Source organism: Pteronotus mesoamericanus, unplaced genomic scaffold, assembly GCF_021234165.1.
Source record: "Pteronotus mesoamericanus isolate MK-2021 breed Mesoamerican mustached bat unplaced genomic scaffold, CSHL_Meso_final contig_164, whole genome shotgun sequence".
Lineage (NCBI taxonomy): Eukaryota > Metazoa > Chordata > Mammalia > Chiroptera > Mormoopidae > Pteronotus > Pteronotus mesoamericanus.
In genome coordinates, this window is record NW_026555065.1 from 10,055,249 (window position 1) to 10,069,109 (window position 13,861).

Below are 13,861 nucleotides of genomic sequence, written 5' to 3' on the forward strand. Positions count from 1 at the left end.
AGGTTGAGACAATGGAGGGCCACATGGCTCTTTAAGGAAACCCATGCCTGGGCAGACCTCCACCACCTGTCACAAACAGCTGAGAACTGGGACGGGCTTGTCTCTCTTCCTCAGCCATCCAAAGACCACCCTGAAGGAGGAGCAGAATTTGTAGATCCCTGGAAGTAGCCTCCTCCCAAAATAATCAGGTAAGTCACTCCCTGGGGCAAAGGAATGCCACGGGGTATTTCTAGAACAACAGAAATGGAATGAAAAAATTTCCCTGTAATGTCTCCAAAGTCCGTTGAGTCAGGATAGTTCCTTTGGTGGCTCTGGTGAGCAGCCAGCTGCCAGATCTAATCAGGTGGAAAGGAGGAAAGTGGCTCTCCTGAGACACCAAATGACTCTCTATGCCTATAGCAGCGACTTTGAGTGAAGCACCTTCTCTTAGAAGAGACTGAGCAGGAAGTACCCCAGGTGGGCCTGCTGCCACAAGTGGACTTCTTAATGATACACTCCTGATTTGTTAATTTCAGGGACAAGCTATAATAAATCTGTAATGAAAACTTACTTAATTGAAGCAATTTACAAATGACCTATCCAAGAATGGGCAAAGACGAACTTCACACCCTAGTGTCTCTTCTCCACTTCTCATCTCAGAGACAAGGCAGAAAAAGTGAACGTACGATTCTTTATGCTAACATTTGAAGAATGAGCACAATGTTCATTTGAAGAATAACATCCATTTATTGAGTACCTACTAAGTGCTGGCATTATACGAAGTGCTTTATATAAAACATTCTCTTTAGGGAGGTAGTATGCCCCCTATTTGCAGATGAGGAAACTGAGACCCAGGTTAAGCAATTTTCCTGAGAAACAGGAGCAGTGGACAAGGGGAAGCCCACAGAGAAAATGGGAGATTAAAGAGGGACTTGCTGATGGAACAGAAGCTGGACACTATGCTGAGAAAAAGTGAGAAAAAGCACCAGGACTGAGTGAGCAGGGGGCCGAGTGCCAGCTTTTGTGGATCCACAGCCACATCACTATTTGTGTCATTTTATCCTGGTTGCAATTCTGTCTTACGTCCAGTTTTTTTTCAAAGTGCTTCAGTTAACATTTTGAAGTCTTCCTGGGTAATGATTTCACACTTAACTTGGACCAACAAAGATGAGATTCTGTAGTTGGGCTGAAATTGAAGCAAAGCTTATTTGGTGATTTTTTTCTTTGCTCAGAGCCCAGAGAGTGGTTTTGAAAATGGATCCTGGTTTCAGAAAGTAATCAGTCCCAGACAAGTTTAAGAAAACATTTGGGGTCATATGAGAATTATTCAAAGATGAGCACTTAAAAAAATTTTATTATAAATATAACAATACATGTTTTTTGTAGAAATTTTGGAAAATGCAACAACGTATGAAGGAGAAAATCATTATTCTTAAGGTTACAACCAAGAGACAACTCTCACTAAAATTCTGGTGTGTTTCATTCCTCTGTGTACGTGTGTGTTTTAATAAATGACATCATATTGAATGTACATTTTGAATCTTTCCTTTTCCACCTAGAAATACACCGTGAACACTTAAAATAATGAAAATGGCAATAGCTCATTATTTGTTGAGTGTTTATGAATGCTTTACATGTATTGTTTCATTTAATTAAATAGAATTCTAAGCGTAGGTTCTATGATTATTTTAATTTCATAGATGGCAAAACTGGAGCTCAGAGAGGACTTATAAGGTAATAGCTTTCTAAGCGATCGCTGACTGTTAGTGAGGCTTATTTTTTTTATGTTTATTAGCCAACTACATCTCATTTTATTTCTTATTTTCCAATTGAGCATATCCTCTTTTTCTCAATATCAAGAAATTTTGTATATTCAGGATATTAACTTTTTGGCAGTCAAACAGAAAATATTTTCTTCCTTATGCCATTTGCCTTTTTCGTTTCTTTCTAATTTCAACATACAGAAGTTATTAATTTTTAGATACTACATTATCAATTTTCCTCTATGTTTTCTTCATTTTTTATGCTTAGGAAGGCCTATTCCACCAAAGTATCAAACAAATTATATTTACTCTAGATTTTTAAGGGTTTCATTTTTATGTATACTTAAATGTAATACATCTGGAATTTATTTTATTATGTAGTGTGAGGGTAGAGATGTGACCAATAATTGTCCTAGTTCTGTTAATTGGCTGTAATTTCCTCACTGATTTGAAATGCTATATTTATCACATTATAAATTCTGACATATGCTGTAGTCTGTTTCTGGACTTCCCCATCTGGTGCTCTAACAAACTTGCAAACTGTCCAGCAAACTTTTTTTTTTTTTTAATTCCTTCTCGGCACACAACTAGACTACATTTCCCAGGTTCCCTTGTGGTTATTAGTAGTCATAAGGCTAATGGAGTGTGAGGGAAGTAATATATGGCACATCCAAAAGGGCCTACAAAAGTAAAACCTCAGATAACCTTTCTCAGCTCTGTGAGAGGATGCCCAGGACAACCTCGGAAACCTCTGGGAAGATGGAGGATCTACAAGGTGGAAGGAACCTGGGCTGGTGAATCTCTTAAGAAGAAGGCTGATTGCCTATCAGAAATGTCTATTTTGGGGCCTTGTGTGACTGAGAAATAAACTTCTATTATGTCTAGCATTATATATTTGAGGTTCCATTTATCTGTTACCTAATTCTTCTTTACAATTCTTGAATATTAATTTAAGAATCATTTTGGTTCTCTCCCACATTGCAATTCCTATTGAAATTGCATTAAACTTATAAAATAATATGGGAAGAATTATCATGTATATGATATTCAGTCTTCTAATTCAAAAACACACTGTGCTTTACATTTATTTACATATTATTTTATATCTTTCATTAAAATTGGGTAATTTTCTTTATATAGACCATGCCTATCATGTATGCTTAAATACATTATTTTTGTGGAATTTTTATTTTTATATAAGTTGTTGTTACTGACATATTATATAATTATCTTTGGTATGTTTTATATCTGACCACCTTAATGATTTATTAATTGATTTTGGGAGGTATTCTAAATCAGAGTCTGGCAGCTTTTCTCTGGAAGAAACAGATAATAAATATTTTAGACTTTGTGAGCTGCATGTGGTCTCTGTCCCAACTATTCAATTCTGTTGTTGTAGTTGAAAAGCAGCCATTCATTACACAATATGTCAATGAAAGAATATGGCTAGGTTTCAATAAAACTTTATTTATAAAACTAGTCCACTGGCTAGATTTGGCCCTTGAGTCATAGTTTACCAACCCCTAATCTAAAAAAAAATCATATCATTTGCAAATAACAGTACCTACTTTTTTCTGTTTTAAGATTTACAGACAGTATTGTCCAGAAGTTTCAGAATATATTGTGACTGACTATAAATATAGAGCTGATATTATCCTATTTCTTCCTTTAATTAGATTGTCTTTAGTGTTTCATGGTTAAGAATGATGTTTCATAGCTATTGATTTGGAAGAGAAGGTGTGTGTGTGTTCGTGTGTGTGTGTGTGTGTGTGTGTGTGTGTGTGTGTGTGAAGGAGAGAGAGAGAAAGATTTTAAGGTTGGATTCCATAGCATTCTATGCCTACTTTATTGAAAGTTTTAAACAGGGAGAATATTGAGTCTTATGCCTTATGATTACATAGTGAGATAATGTGCCTTTTGTACTTAGACCTATTCATATATAATTTACATTCCTGGATTTCTCTATTGCAAATCATCCATGAATTCCTGGGTAACATAATATACATTCTTTATATTATTCTTTTAATACTGCTAGGTAACATTTTTGCATGTCTATTGACATGAGAGATTGGGCTGTAGATTTTTTAAATGTTATCTTTGTCAAATTTTTGTATTAAGATTATGCTGACTTAAAGTGAATTTTCAAGTGCTCTCACATTTCTTTTTCTCTGGAAGAATGTTATACCACAGGGATTTTTTTGATCCTTAGAAATTTGACAAATTGTTGGCTTAGTATGCTTTAGGGAGGTAATTATTTAGCAATATATTTCTATTTCTTCTAAGTTTTTGATGTAGTTAGACTTCCTAGTTAAGGGCTGGGAGAGTGCTTTGAAAGAGATTTATCAGCATGCAAATATCAAGCTGAAAGAGAAACAAGTAAAATAAATATTTTAGAAGATGCTTGAAATATGGGAAGATTTTTTACAAGTCTAAGATATAATAAGCTAGTATCTCTTTAAAAATAATTCTGTTTCTTTAATTTTGTTGGTTTCAAATCAGGGCTACCATAGCCTTTGTTTGTTTTGAATGGCCCTAAATAATGCCTACCCATTAATGGCCAATTTCTATAGTTAGTCCTAAATAGCCATAGCAGTTGAGATGGACTATTATAAAACCATATTTGTTTGATAGGCAAAAAGGCCAACCAAAGAAAGAGGAAAACATCTGGAATAGAAATAAAAAAGAACAAAATAAAATCAATAAACTTAAATGACAGCTATAAAGTGTTGACGTCTCAAAGCCTTTCTTTGGATTATCTGCTTAAATCACTATATAAAAATGCTGCCTAGATTTTTCTCCTACAAGTCTCTGTATTATGCTCTTTGTTTGATGAAACATTTCTTCATTGATAGTACAATACTAACATGATTTAGCCCAATCTCTGACTAATTTATCAAAATTCCAAAATGTTGCACTTTAAACTTTTAGGATTTTAACCCATACTTGATTCTATCTGACAGAGAACTTGTGGAGAGACTGGAAGTGAAAGTAAGAGCAAAATTAAGCTAAGGGGACCATAAATCCAAGTTGCTGGGGAAAGTCTCAATTTATGCTGTTGTCCTGGCATAATTAATAGTAGTATCCCCTTTTGCTCTCAAAGCGCCCTTTTTTAGACAAATTACATAGTCAGACATGGTAAGACAATATCGTCAAAATAACAAACCTTTTTCTAAATAAGAGACTTAAGCTAGCAGGTTGGGTGTATAAACTGAAAGCTGAAGAGGGAAAACCTCACAAGGACAGCAGATTCTTTGATATCCATGATCTAATCAGATGCAAATACTTCCATCCAGCACAGGGATGCCAGAGAAAGAAGCAGCACTGTGATAGAGTGAGTGGATGATTCCATGAAGTCTCTGCTTAAAGATGTGTAAGGAAAGGGTGGGTATCGGGGGGCTAGGGGATGCAGGTGAAGAGGGTACAGGATGGGGAGGTTGAGGAGGGGGAAGAAATGACAGGGGTAAGGAGTGGAGACAGCAGAGAAACAGAGGAGGAGAAATGAAACCGAATAACATCAAATTTAAATTTCTTCCCAAAAGTTGAGCTCACATCCCTTATTTCCCTGAGGGAAAAATAAAGCAAAACCCAACAAACATCTATGTGAGAGGTTAGATACTTCTGAAGACAGAGATGCTGACTCTCCTTGACCAAACTTGAGTCAGGCTTTTCTGAGTCTTCTTTATGACTAGGCCTCAACCTCAGGCTTGGTTCTTGGCTGCTTATTTCAGTTTTAGCAAGAATTCCATTGAGTACATAGTGAAAATCTCTCACTCTCGGTCTGATCACCCTGGATAGCTAATCAAGCTCTTCATCCTCCACCCTCAATATGTTATCACCCTGGTTTGCCTTCAGCAAAAAACATACTAGGTCAGTTCAGCAAATAATTACCCTACTTCTTAATAATTTTCCACCCATGAACCCCCAACCCTGTTTCTTGTTATAAATTCCTACTTTTCCTTACTGTATTTGGAGTTGAGTCCAAACTCTCTCCCCTACTGCAAAACCCTATTCTAGTCACTGACCCTGCACTTTGAAAAAAGTCTTCCTTAGTGTTTTTAATATATGTCATGTCTATTACTTCCTTGAATAGCACCCACGCTAAGATGTCAGCTCTCTAGTGAGGAAAGCTATTGAAGAAGGAGATGGAAGTGAGAGAAGCACCATCACCACCCTTGGGATTAAAACCCACTACCTCTGTCTAGAAATGAAGACTTCACAGGTGAGCTCAGCCTGAACTTCCTCCTGCAGGCCAGAGTCTAAGCACTATGTCCTTCCCTGAGCTTTCCTTGCTGTCTCTGCAGGGAGTTTCTACCCCCAAATTCCTCTCCCACCAACCACTTAAGTGTTGCAAAGTGTTTTACCTCTTCAACCTTTCAGAAAAGGAGGATGAGGAGAAGGTTTGTTCTTCCTCTGACTTTCCCAACTCATCTTGGAAGAAGCCTTCTCACTGACTTATATTCCATGGACTTTATCCAATGGTCAAATAAAGATCCCAAACCATCTGAAATGGGCAAGAAGCCAAAATGAGATGGTAGAATCTGGGACTAAACTATAGAATTCAAGACAGTTGATCAAATTGAAATTGCATTTTCTTAGGGGAAAAAAAGACTAGAAAGATATACACCAAAATGCTCACACTAGAATACTAGATAAGTTTTCTTTTGGGTTTTTCTGTGTTTTGAATGTTTCTAAAATAAGAAAGCATATGTGACATTAGCATTAAGAACAAAAAAAAATAATGCATCTTCTTTATTTATTTGCATAAGGAATTTCTGAGAGATATTAAATCTAGTTCTTTGGTGGTCTTTAAAAGGCACATAGGTTCTTGACAGTCAAGAAATTTTCTGTGTAAAGTGGTCCAGTCCAGTGGAAGGCAATAAATGGCTTGGTCCATCATTCCTAGACTTGATTCTCTAAGGTCCTTTAAATTTATGCAACTCACCAACCTGGGCACGTCAAAACATGGGAATGGGAAGAAATGACTCACATAAGGTGCTGACTTTTTGGTAGAGATGCTGAGGGGTGGTTGCCACAACCAAGTCACAACCAAGCCCCACTACTCTACTTCTGAAGTATTTCTGAAGTCATCAGCAAGGCTATCTTCCTAATTTATTAGGCAGTTACATAAGAATTCAAACATATTATTCTAAGCCAGCATTTACTAACCTGCAGACTTCAGAGCCCTGGGATGAAATAGCAGATGACAAGGAAGAGATATGAAGCCATATGGAAACCATATCTTATACACTGATTGAATGAATACTATATTGCACCTATTTATACCATTTTCCAAATGCATGTTAATATTGCTATAGCAAAAAATACAAACACATTTTTCAATGGTAATACATTCATAGAAGCTTTTTTGATAAGTATTCTTCAATTAATGGGTTTTAAATGTAAATGTCCAGTGACTATCATCTGGGGCTCTTTGGACTAAACTAGTTGAGAACCACTGCCTCAACCACTTGCACTCTCAACTCAAGCTCCCAGTTCTTTGGAAAGTTTTTCTTTGACTGATCCAGTGGGCAATAGTTGTACCCTCTCTGAAATTCTTTTTATTACACATTGTTCTATCCTGTTTGGGTTTTTTTTTTTTTTTCCTCCACTGGGGTCTTTTCTTCCCCTCAAGTAGAATGGAAGCTCTGTGAAGGCAGAGGCCTTGTTTTCTACTTCTTCATCACTCCCAAGCACTCAGCCCAACGAGCTTTCAGTAAGTTGTGACCAATGGCCTTTTTTCTAGGCTCATTCCTGTTACCTTATTATAGAAGCTCCTCAGCCTACAGAAAGTCTCCCTTCTAAAGGGTTATGCACAAAGCAGTATTTGTAAGTCCAGAATTAGTGCATTTTCTTTATTCATTTGGAAAATTTGCTCCTTTACAAGCAACTTTAAATTCTATCTGTTGTATTGGGGAAGAATATGGCCTACTCTTGCTCTGGCTGATGACTTTGTTCTTTTTCATGAAAGTCAGTACGTTTGTAAGTAGAGAACCTCCTGTATACCACAAGCCTTGGCCAGACTGTAGGCTAATTCCCTTCTCTACATTTTGTTTTAAGTCTAAATCAAGATTGTGCCGTCATTATTTCACTTAGAAATTTCTCTTGCCATATGCTCCCTGGAAATTATTTTTTCATTATTCATAAATTCCAAGTTTGTTTACTCTAGAATACAGGAGAAGCAAAAATAGAATGTTAGGCTATGAGGGGCAGCGTCTGCCTGAGCTGAGTTTGTTCTGGGGAGTGATAAATGATGCTGGGTTCCCGTGGGTTAGAGGGCACCCAACTTCAAATAACTACAACATCCGATAACAAAGTTTTTCTCCATCATTTGCAATCCAAACACTAAGAACACAGCCCTGCGGACCCCTCATCCTTCATGTTCAATTGTAAATCCTGATTAAATAGCTTGCAGGTGTCAGGATTAAAGTATATGCAGTGGGAGCCTAAACAGAGGGCCAGCTGGGTTCCTCATTTGCCAGTCGCAGTTTCTTCTTTGTTTTGAAACTGTTGACAGTACAACTAAAAATGTTCCTTAGGGCCCAGGCTGAGTTAAATAACAAGCAGGATGAGTAAGAGAACAGCTGTAGATATTTTTCTGTGTTTAACATACCTGCCTTGTTGATTTATAGGAAGACCCCCATATAATGTACATTTTGTAATCCAAACATTTAACCTTTGGAGCCAAGTCTGTGATAGAGACATCAGAAACAGGAAAGGTCTTGATGGGTCTTGTATTCCAAACTCTTTCCCCCCTCAAAAGAGAAGTGAAATGATGGCACAACTTGACTGTGTTATTCAAATGGCCACGGTGATACTGTCTAGGCCTCATCTGATACTCACAGCTAATCAGTGAATATCAGTGAACAAAGTGAATGAAGCCACAGAAACGAGAGGCCTGCTCAGAGCAATGCACCTTGGGAATTCCTCTCTCTCTGCATGAGCTATGTGGAGGAAGCCAGCTCTGCACTAATTACCCATCCTGCCTTCAGGAAGGGATATGGATGGGAGCCTCAACGGATCTGCCAAACCACAGAGTGGAGCTTTTGGCCACTCCCGAGTTCCTTGTGTGCTCAGCACCAATAGGCATCATGAGTTTCCAGGCAGTGTGGAGTCCTTACAGTTTGTCTGTGCCGTGATTAGCTAGACTGTGCTGTTAGGGAATCTCAAAGCAGCAGCAGGATTAAACAAGTGTGAATGGTAAAATCGAAATCTTTTATGCCACGACTGTCAGCTGTGGGCTAAGAGCCTCTTGCTTTCACGGTGCTGCGGGGGGCACATTTAAAACAGTGCCTGTGACTGGTGTAGGGGTCATGGTTTCCCAGCCCAGCACCCATTCTACCCTAAAGGATTCCTTTGGGCCATTGCGGTCATCTCATTCCCCTTGCTAGGGATTTGTTTGGGAACGGGCATGGGACCCCATTCTGGCCAATAACATGTGAGAAGAAGTCTGCCAGTGGTCGAGTTCTAAAAATATAGACACAAGACAGTCATCCCTTCCTTCCTTTGAACATTGTCTTGTCCTAATGAGGAGGACCAGAGTGAGGGCAAAGGTGAGACAGAAGCTGGTGAAGCAAAGAGGCCCAGAGAACCGGGCTCCTCAATGACACCTCTGAATTGCTGGATTAATACTGGAGCCTCACCTGCCACTGAACTTCTTGTTCTATGAGATAATAGATTTCCAAACTGTTTAAGCCAGTGTGACACTAACATGTTCTGTTCATCCAAAGCACTCCGAGAAATATAACTTCCCTTTAAACATGCTACCCTCCAAAAACAATTAAGTACATATGTCAGTGGAGGGTGGACAAAAAGGTTAGAGAGTAAGATTGAAAGCTTGATTTTACCAAGCAAGGACAAAACCTACTTTGTTTACCTCTTCAAACACAGAACAACTGATTAGAGATATTTGCTCTTGAGCCATGTTTTTAATTAATTGACTCCCCGGAGGCATCCCAGATGTCTTAGAACTGGTGAAGTGAATAAAGGTCCCTCCTCAGTCCATGCAAAGCCCAAGAGCCACAGAGACCAGGACTGACAGAGAAATTAGGAAAGTTAACATCTGCAAGGATTCTTTCGGAGTTAGGATGTTGGCTTTGGCTAGTAGAGAGTCTAGTATAAAATAGAAACAATGGAGAACTCACTTCACATTCAAAGGACATCTGCTTGGATACCCAGCCAGAGCATCTTCTTGGCAATTTCATAGATGATAAAGAATTGGGACTCGTACTAAACTGTGATATTGGGAGGAATGTAGATTTCACTTGCAGTAGATGCTTTGTTAGTGCTACATGCTCTTAACCATTCAGTTACTAGTAGCACCTTACCATTCTGCTAGGCACTGTGAAATGCAAACTAAAAAAACCTAGAGATGGCCTGCAAGGGTCCTACAACTTCTAAAAGTCACATGCACAGGCCTGGTGATGTGGTGTATTGAACCCTTCAGAGTTTACTAATCCAATGTTTAAGTGCACTGTGCACCAAGTCTTTCCACATGATCTTACGGCTTCTCACTCCATCTTTGAAAATGTCTGAAAAAAAAAAGAATAGCTAATAGTCATTGCTGGAACTCATAATTAATACACAGTTTTCAGACATGATCTGATTTTATGCAACAACCCTATAAAGTAAGTACTGTTATTATTCTCACCTTACAGATGAGGAATTTGCTCTGACTCGCAAAGATATAAAGGCAGTTTTGGAACTCAGACCCCTGACTGTTGAGGCTAAATGAGCCATTAACCACTTTCCCTTCTGCCAAGGCCCAGAACATCCATATCATCTTAGGTGATGCTTAGAAGGCCGCACACTTGACTCACAGTGGGATGTGGTGCAGTTGAAAGTGCACAGTTTGGGTATAAGATAGACCAGATACACTTAATTATTTTAAGACCTTGAGCTAACTACCTGCCTTCTCTGTGTTTCAGTGACCCCTGTTGCAAAAAGGGAATATGCTACCTGTCATTGACAAACACTGTGTAGCTGGGCGCCTAAAATAGTCTGTGTAACACATTCACATAGGCACAGAGATGAGCTCAGCATTATTTTATCTTCCCTTCTATTCTGAATGTGGCCTGATTCATTGCATTTCTGGGTTTTTTCATAACTAGCCCAGAGAATTTCCTTTCAATGATTAATGAAAAGCAACGAAGCAATTAGTATGTGAGAAATTACTACTATATTAATTGCCTTTTTATTTGCCTGTCTACCTCACTAGGCTATAACTTTCTTGAGGGCAAGGCCTTGCATCTTGTTCATGACACAATCCAGCCTGGCACACAGTAGACACATTATAATTAAACATGGGAGTGAGGAGATAAAAAGAAGTAAGGCAGTGCTGTTAAGAACACAAGGTTTGCATCTATCTCACTTAGAAGAATGAAACTGCTAAATGTCTTGCCTTGGGACATAAATTCTGTGAAATACGCTTGAATATTTCCTTCACGATTAAGGATGTTGCTAATGAGTATGACTCTTAACAGCTTTATTGTACAAAATGGGGTCATTGGGTGGAGTAACTATATTCTAGATAAAACCCAGATGATAAAGAAATATTTGCTAAATGAGTTTATTTCATTATGATTTGCCTCTTTTTTTCCCAAAGATTTGAGGGCAAGAAAATACACCCAAAGAACTGAAGTCTGTGCTGAGCTGAGATGTAGCTGGGAGCTTTCTTCCTGGCTGGTTAGTCATCATGAAAACGGCGTCACTCTCAAGGTAGTGGTTCTCATTTTTTTTTGTTTTTATTTTTAATGATTTAATTCTTTTTAAAAAATCTTTATTGTATTAGGCAGTGGGCCTCATTGTTTTTAGACTGATTGACATCCACCTCAATTTCCATGTGTCCTTTCTCCTATCATTTCCTACAACTGTCAGCTCTAATTTTGTTGTTATTGTCATTATGGTAGATGATAGATGGATAGATAGATAGACAGAAACATTTTATGGATGAAAATACTGGTGTCACAGTGAATCCTTATAACAAACCTCTATGGTAAATAATATTATCTGCATTTTACCAATGAGGAAACTAAGGCTCCAAATTTTATGCGACAGAGCAGCGATCTAAGCTTAGCCCTTCCTCCCTTCCCCCCTCCCTCCCTCCCTCTCTTCCTTCTTTCCTTTCTTCCTTCCTTCCTTCTTTCCTTCCTTCCTTCCTTCCTTCCCTTTCCCCCTCCCTCTCTTCTTCCCTTTCTCTGTTTCTCCCTCCTCCCTTCATTTATTCATTAAGCATGCATCTTTTAAGCCCCAGCTAACTGACAGTTATGTTACTGAGTGCTAGGGACATAAAGATGCTGAGTGCTAGGGACAGAGTCCCAGACCAATTCACTCCAAAACCAGCTCCCTTTCCCCTGAACCGAAGAGCCTCCCATTCTGAATAAGCCTTCTAACCTCTATTACTGCCTCTGACCACACTCCTGGACCCAAGGCCTTCACCTGAATCTCAGTGGACCTGCCTCAGAAAGCCCTGCTTCAGGCTGTGCGCCTTTCCTTCACGCAGTGCTGACCGCAGAATTCCCACCAGAAAAATATAACACCCTCTGTGAAGGAAGCCTGCACCCACTTCAGGAATGGCTCCTGCAAGGATCAGTCAGAAAGCAGTGAACTCACTCCTACGGGGCCTTCAGTGAGCCTGCCCAGACTTGCCAACTTCAGTGCTGCTCTGCAGATGTGGAGGACTTTCTGCCTCAGCCAACCTCTGAAGCCTTTGTCTCATTTAATTCTCCCAACAGCTGGGAAAGTAGGTTATGGAAACTGAGGCTCAAAGAGATGACTTACACATTCACAGTGTTTCATACTTATTTGAGACTGAGCTGGGACTGAATTTAGATCTAACCTAATTCCAAAGCTCAAACTCCCAATCCAAAGTAAATGATAGTATTATCTGAAGAACAATGGAAATTGGTTAAATGTAAGGAACACTTAAAAGACATCCCTAAGGCTACCTCCTGGACTTTACCACTCCCGAAAAAGTAATGCCAAATTTTTGACCTGGAAAGAAAACTCAGGATGGGAGGGCACGTCATGAGATCAGCTCCCCAGCCAGCTGGTGACAGATCCCAGGGCGAACTCTGATATGCCTAAGTGCTCTGCGCAATAAGCCACACAGCCTTGACTCACCTGAGCCCAAGGAATTGGACCATCAGCCAAAACACATTTACAGACAATGTTTACTTTCTTGGTGGAATATTCACTTCTTTGAGTCAACTACCTAGAGAGGGCTCCACGTATCTCATCAGACCTCCCTGGTTCCCCATCTGGCCTGAGATCCTTCTGATTTCTAGCAGGACTTTGGAGCCTCCAGGAGCTGTGAGGGTCCCCATCTTGGTGCTCTGGGTGACAGAGACTGTGTCCCAGGTACTCAGACAGAGGTCACAGGAACCTCCGGATCCTCAGAGCTCAGCTCTCCTGTCTAACCAGCATTCCCAAAATCACTTTACAGCAGGGACCAAAGATCAAAAATTTTATGGGCACTTAGGGAATTATTCCTCCCCAACCCATCTGCCCTTTCATCTGCACACCCACTGCCCCAGAATAGCAAACAGCTCATCGCTCCTAAGCTGTTTCTCCAAAGACTTCACAGCAGGAAAGCAGAGGCTAGAAATATTTCAAAAGCTTGGCCACAGCTGTCTGCAGGAGCCCATTTGAAAGGCTTCCTACAGAAAATCCCCTTCTTTCTTTAAAGTGCCAGCCACTGGTTTTGCTGAGCTCAGACAACTGCAGAGTCACCGTCACCCTTGCCCCCACCCCGCCCACCTAGGTCTGTCGGGGGGATGGCTAAGCAGCCCTACTAAATGGCAAGAATTGCATTCGGGAACAGAAGCTTCTAGGCCTCCATGTCCAAGCACACTTGTGGTCTGAGAGGGATTCCCACCCCCAGCTGGAGAGCTTGCATTGTGGACCAGGCTTTACTCCCACCCATGGCAGGTCCAGGTGCCTCTGTGTTCTGGCTCTTTTTGGGTGGATGGTGCATTTGCAAACCCCAAAGTTAAACCAGTGTAGCAGCCTCTGTGGAGTCAGAGTCTTTCTGACTTGGTTCCTCCATGGGTAACGCTCCTAAGACGAATAAGGGCAGAGCAGTACTTTCGTTAGACCTAGGAATGATGAGTCCCTCCCCTGGG